Raw genomic sequence first — 6,742 nt, forward strand, 5'->3', positions numbered from 1 at the left:
TGCCCCCATCAACAACTCTCTGCTGGTGGATGAGAATGTTCTGGTCACTGGGGATGACACAGGTGGTATCCATCTCTAGGACCAGTGGAAGGAGGGCCTCTTAATGGATATGAGGTAGCATGAGGAGTTCACTGAAGACATGGCTCTGCATCTAGCTGAGAAGCTGCTGCTGATAGCCAGTTGCAACCTCAAAGCTGCCTTCCCTCCCCATGTTCAGTATCTTCCTGAAGGGGAACTTGTGGCTAAGATTGTTGCCCTACTCTCTATAGTGGAAATGGCTACCTTGGCATTTTCAAAATCAAGAGATGTTGGTTTGAGTTGCAACACAGTGATATATCAATGTAGTTTTAATTAGAATTTCTACGATGACTAATGATTTTATCCTTTTTTGTGCTTATTGGCCATTCATATATCTTCTTCTATGAAGATATACAAAAGGTATATTTATTTTTTCATCTTATTAGGTTATTTGTCCTTTAATTGTTGAGTTGTATAAATTCTTAATATTTCTGGATACAATTTATTTTTAGAAATACGTTTTGTGGTTTTGTGAATATTTTCTCTGTACTAATCTTTTTATTTTCTAAATGATGCCTTTTTAACAGCTGAACTTCAAAATTTTGATGAAGTACAATTTGTCAATTTTTTTTGATTAATTGTTTCTATGGCCCGAGATCTTTTTCTATCCCAAAGTCAAGGGTTTTCTCTTATGCTTTCTTCTAAGAGTGTTAGGGTTTATGTTAAGAATTACAATTCATTTTGAGTTTATATTTGTATATGATATGAGGAATTGTTCAGTGCTTATTTTTTCCTATGTAGATATTCAGTTGTTACAGCACTATTTATTGAAAAAGACTATTCTTTTGTCCATTGAAATTACCTGGGCAGCATTGTTTAAAATTAATTGACTATGCTGTTGTGGGTTTATTTATGTACTCTCTATTCTGTTTCATGAATCTATATATCTACCTTTATGCCAAAAATAAGTTTTATTTTAAGCTTTATAATACATTTTAAAAACCAGGCAAGAGTTTTGTTCCTCCAGTTTTGTTCTTTTTCAAAATTACTTTGGCTATTCTTAGTCCTTTGCATTTCTCTGTAAGTTTTAGGATCAACTTTCAACCTCTGCAAGAAAGACTGCTAAGATTTTGATTGGAATAGTATTAAATCTATAGATTAATTTGGGTAGAACTGGTGTCTTAATAATATTAAGTCTTCTGCTCCACCAATGTATTAAATCTCTCCATGTATTTACATATTCTTTGATTTCACTCAGCAATATTTTGTAGTTTTCTGTGCATGGATCTCACATACATTTTGTAAAATTAATCCCTAAGTATGACATGCTTTTTTTTTTTTTTTTTTGACAGATTCTCACTCTGCCTCCCAGGCTGGAGTGCAGTGGTGCAATCTTGGCTCACTGCAACCTCCACCTCCCAGGTTCAAGTGATTCTCCTGCCTCAGCCTCCTGAGTAGCAGGGATTACAGGTGCCTGCCACCACGCTAATATTTTGTATTTTTGGTAGAGATGGGGTTTCACCATGTTGGCCAGGCTGGTCTTGAACTCCTGACCTCAGGTGATCCACTCACCTCAGCTTCCCAAAGTGCTGTGATTACAGGTGTGAGCCACTGCGCCTAGCCAATTACATGCTTTTTGATGCTATTGTAAGTGACATTAAAAAATTTGAATTTCCAAGTGTTTATTGCTACTTTGTAGAAATATTTTGATTTTGGAATGTTAACCTAGTATTCCGCAACCTTACTATACACACTGAGAGTTATAATTTTTACATAATTTTTTCCAGCTTTATTGAGATATCATTAACAAATAAAGGAGTCTTTCTACATAGTCATGTCAGCTGTGAATAATGACAGTTTGACTTTGTTCTTTCTAATATGTATGTATTTTCTTCCCTTTTCTTGCCTAATTGCCATAGCTAGGACTTCAAGAATAATGTTGAGTAGATGTGGTGAGAGTAGACATCTTTGCCTTTTTCTCAGTCTTAGAAAGGAATCATTCCTTCACCATTGAACATGGTGTGAGCTGTGGGTTTTTCATAGATTCCCTTTGTCAGAATTAGAAAATTTTCTTCTAGTTTGCTGAGAGTTTTTATCAGGAATAGATATTACATTTTGTCAAATATATTTTTTTCTGCATCTATTGAGATGTAGATCATATATAGACATATATTTTATTCAACAAAATGGTGAATTGGTGAATTATGTTAATTGGTTCCTTGATGTTAAACCACTAAGAAAACTTTTTTTGGTCATGGTATATTATCATTTTTATTATTATTATTATTTTTTATTATACTTTAAGTTCTGGGATACATGTGCCGAATGTGTAGGTTTGTTATGTAGGCATACATGTGCCATGGTGGTTTGCAGCACCCACCAACCCATCATCTATATTAGGTATTTCTCCTAATGCTGTCCCTGCCCTGGGCCCCCACTCCCTGACAGGCCCCAGTGTGTGATGTTCCTCTCCCTGTGTCCATGTGTTCTCATTGTTCAACTCCCACTTATGAGTGAGAACATGTGGTGTTTGGTTTTCTGTTCCTGTGTTAGTTTGCTGAGAATGATGGTTTCCAGCTTCATCCATGTCCCTGCAAAGGACATGAACTCCTCCTTTTTTATGGCTGCGTAGTATTCCATGGTGTATATGTGCCAAATTTTCTTTATCCAGTCTATCATTGATGGGCATTTGGGTTGGTTCCAAGTCTTTGCTATTGTGAACAGTGCTATAATAAACATATGTGTACATGTGTCTTTATAGGAGAATGATTTACAATACTTTGAGTATATACCCAGTACTGGGATTGCTGGGTCAAATGGTATTTCTGGTTCTAGATCCTTGAGGAATTGCCACACTGTCTTCCACAATGGTTGAACTAATTTACACTCCCACCAACAGCGTAAAAGCTTTCTTATTTTTCCATATCCTCTCCAGCATCTGTTGTTTCCTGACTTTTTAATGATTGCCATTCTAACTGGCATGAGATGGTATCTCATTGTGGTTTTGATTCACATTTCTCTAATGATCAGTGATGATGGGTTTTTTTCATGTGTTGTTGGTCGAATAAATGTCTTCTTTTGAGAAGTGTGTCTGTTCATATCCTTTGCCCACTTTTTGATGGGGTTGTTTTTTTCTTGTAAATTTGTTCAAGTTTTTTGTAGATTCTGGATATTAGCCCTTTGTCAGATGGATAGATTGCAAAAATTTTCTCCCATTCTGTAGGTTGCCTGTTCACTCTGATGGTAGTTCCTTTGCTACCATCAGAGCATCTTTGCTAGCTTCTGCTGTGCAGAAGCTCTTTAGTTAGAACCTATTTGTTAATTTTGGCTTTTCTTGCCTTTGCTTTTGGTGTTTTAGTCTTGAAGTCTTTGCCCATGCCTATGTCCTGAATGGTATTGCCTAGGTTTTCTTCTAGGGTTTTTATGGTTTTAGGTATTATATTTAAGTCATTAATCCATTTTGAGTTAATTTTTGTATAAGGAAGGGGTCCACTTTCAGTTTTCTGTGTATGGCTAGCCAGTTTTCCCAACACCATTTAGTAAATAGGGAATCCTTTCCCCATTGTTTATATCAGGTTTGTCAAAGATCAGATGATTGTAGATGTGTGGCACCATTTCTGAGACCTCTGTTCTGTTCCATTGGTCTATATATCTGTTTTGGTACCAGTACCATGCTGTTTTGGTTACTGTAGCTTTGTAGTATAGTTTGAAGTCAGGTAGCGTGATGCCTCCAGCTTTGTTCTTTTTGCCTAGGATTGTCTTGTCTATATGGGCTCTTTATTGGTTCCGTATGAAATTTAAAGTAGTTTTTTCTAACTCTGTGAAGAAAGTCAGTGGTAGCTTGATGGGCATAGCACTGAATCTATAAATTACTTTAGGCAGTATGGTCATTTTCACGATATTGATTCTTCCTATCCATGAGCATGGAATGTTTTTCCATTTGTTTGTGTCCTCTCTTATTTCCTTGAGCAGTGGTTTGTAGTTGTCTTTGAAGAGGTCCTTCACATCCCTTGTAAGTTGTATTCCTAGGTATTTTATTCTCTTTGTAGCAATTGTGAATGGAGTTCACTCATGATTTCACTCTCTGTCTATTATTGCTGGATAGGAATGCTTGTGATTTTTGCACATTGATTTTGTATCCTGAGACTTTGCTGAAGTTGCTTATCAGCTTAAGGAATTTTTGGGCTGAGACGATGGGGTTTCTAAGTATAAAATCATGTTATCTGCAAACAGAGACAATTTGACTTCCTCTTTTCCTATTTGAATAACATTTATTTATTTCCCCTGCCTGATTGCCCTAGCCAGAACTTCCAATACTATGTTGAATAGGAGTGGTGAGAGAGGGTATCTTTGTCTTGTGCTGGTTTTCAAAGGGAATGCTTCCAGCTTCTGCCCATTCAGTATGATTTTGGCTGTGGGTTTGTCATAAATAGCTCTTACTATTTTGATATATGTTCCATCAATATCTAGTTTATTGAGAGTTTTTAGCATGAAGGGCTATTGAATTTTATTGAAGGCCTTTTCTGCATTTATTGAGGCAATTGTGATTTTTGTCATTGGTTCTGTTTATGTGATGAATTACATTTATTGATTTCCGTATGTTGAACCAGCCTTGCATCCCAAGGATGAAGCTGAATTGATTGTGGTGGATAAACTTTTTGATGTGCTGCTGGATTCGGTTTGCCAGTATTTTATTGAGGATTTTCACGTCGGTGTTCATCAGGGATATTGGCCTGAAATTTTTTTTTTTGTTGGGTCTCTGCCAGGTTTTGGTATCAGGGTGATGCTGGCCTCATAAAATGTGTTAGGGAGGAGTCTGTCTTTTTCTATTTTTTGGAATAGTTTCAGAAAGAATAGTACCAGCTCCTCTTTGTACCTCTGGTAGAATTCGGCTGTGAATCCATCTGGTCCTGGACTTTTTTTGGTTGGTAGGCTATTAATCACTGCCTCAATTTCAGAACTTGTTATTGGTCTATTCATGGATTCATCCTCTTTCTGGTTTAGTCTTGGGAGGGTGTATTTGTCCAGGAATTTATCCATTTCTTCTAGATTTTCTAGTTTGTTTGCATAGAGGTTTTTTTTTTCTGGTGTTTGGGCTTTTTTTTTATTATACTTTAAGTTTTAGGGTACATGTGCACAACATGCACATTTGTTACATATGTATACATGTGCCATGTTGGTGTGCTGCACCCATAAACTCGTCATTTAACATTAGGTATATCTCCTAATGCTATCCCTCCCCCCTCCCCACACCTCACAACAGGCCCCAGTGTGTGATGTTCCCCTTCCTGTGTCCATGTGTTCTCATTGTTCAATTCCCACCTATGAGTGAGAACATGCGGTGTTTGGCTTTTTGTCCTTGTGATAGTTTGCTGAGAATGATGGTTTCCAGCTTCATCCATGTCCCTACAAAGGACATGAACTCATCATTTTTTATGGCCGCATAGTATTCCATGGTGTATATGTGCCACATTTTCTTAATCCAGTCTATCATTGTTGGACATTTGGGTTGGTTCCAAGTCTTTGCTATTGTGAATAGTGCCGCAGTAAACATATGTATGCATGTGTCTTTATAGCAGCATGATTTATAATCCTTTGGGTATATACCCACTAATGGGATTGCTGGGTCAAATGATATTTCTAGTTCGAGAACCCTGAGGAATCGCCACACTGACTTCCACAATGGTTGAACTAGTTTACATTCCCACCAACAGTGTAAAAGTGTTCCTATTTCTCCACATCCTCTCCAGCACATGTTGTTTCCTGACTTTTTCATGATCGCCATTCTAACTGGTGTGAGATGGTATCCCATTGTGGTTTTGATTTGCATTTCTCTGGTGGCCAGTGATGATGAGCATGTTTTCATGTGTCTTTTGGCTGCATAAATGTCTTCTTTTGAGAAGTGTCTGTTCATATCCTTTGCCCACTTTTTGATGGGGTTGTTTGTTTTTTTCTAGTATCCTCTGATGATAGTTTGTATTTCTGTGGGATCTGTGGTGACATCCTCTTCATCATTTATTATTGTGTCTATTTGATTCTTCACTCTTTTCTTCTTTATTACTCTGGCTAGCAGTCTATGTATTTTGCTAATCTTTTCAAAAAACCACCTCCTGGTTCCATTGATTTCTTGACAGGTTTTTTGTGTCTCTATCTCCTTCAGTTCTGCTCTGATCTTAGTTATTTCCTGTCTTCTGCTAGCTTTTGAATTTGTTTGCTCTTGCTTCTCTAGTTCTTTTAATTGTGATGTTAGGATGTCAATTTTAGATCTTTCCTGCATTCTCCTGTGGGCATTTAGTGCTGTAAATTTCTGTCTAAACACTGCTTTAGCTGTGTCCCAGAGATTCTGGTACATTGTGTCTTTTTTCTCACTGGTTTGAAAGAAATTATTTCTGCCTTAATTTCATTATTTACCCAGTAGTCACTCAGGTGCAGGATGTTCAGTTTCCATGTAGTTGTGCAGTTTTGAGTGAGGTTCTTAATCCTGAGTTTTAATTTGATTGCACTGTGTCCCGAGATACTATTTGTTATGATTTCCATTCTTTTCCATTTGCTGAGGAGTGATTTATTTCCATCATATGGTCGATTTTAGAATAAGTGTAACGTGGTGCTGAGAAGAATGTATATTCTGTTGATTTGTGGTGGAGAGTTCTATAGATGTCTATTAGGTCTGCTTGGTCCATAGCTGAGTTGAAATCCTGACTATCCGTGTTAGTTTTCTGTCTCA

Source organism: Nomascus leucogenys, chromosome 22a, assembly GCF_006542625.1.
Source record: "Nomascus leucogenys isolate Asia chromosome 22a, Asia_NLE_v1, whole genome shotgun sequence".
NCBI classification, from domain to species: domain Eukaryota; kingdom Metazoa; phylum Chordata; class Mammalia; order Primates; family Hylobatidae; genus Nomascus; species Nomascus leucogenys.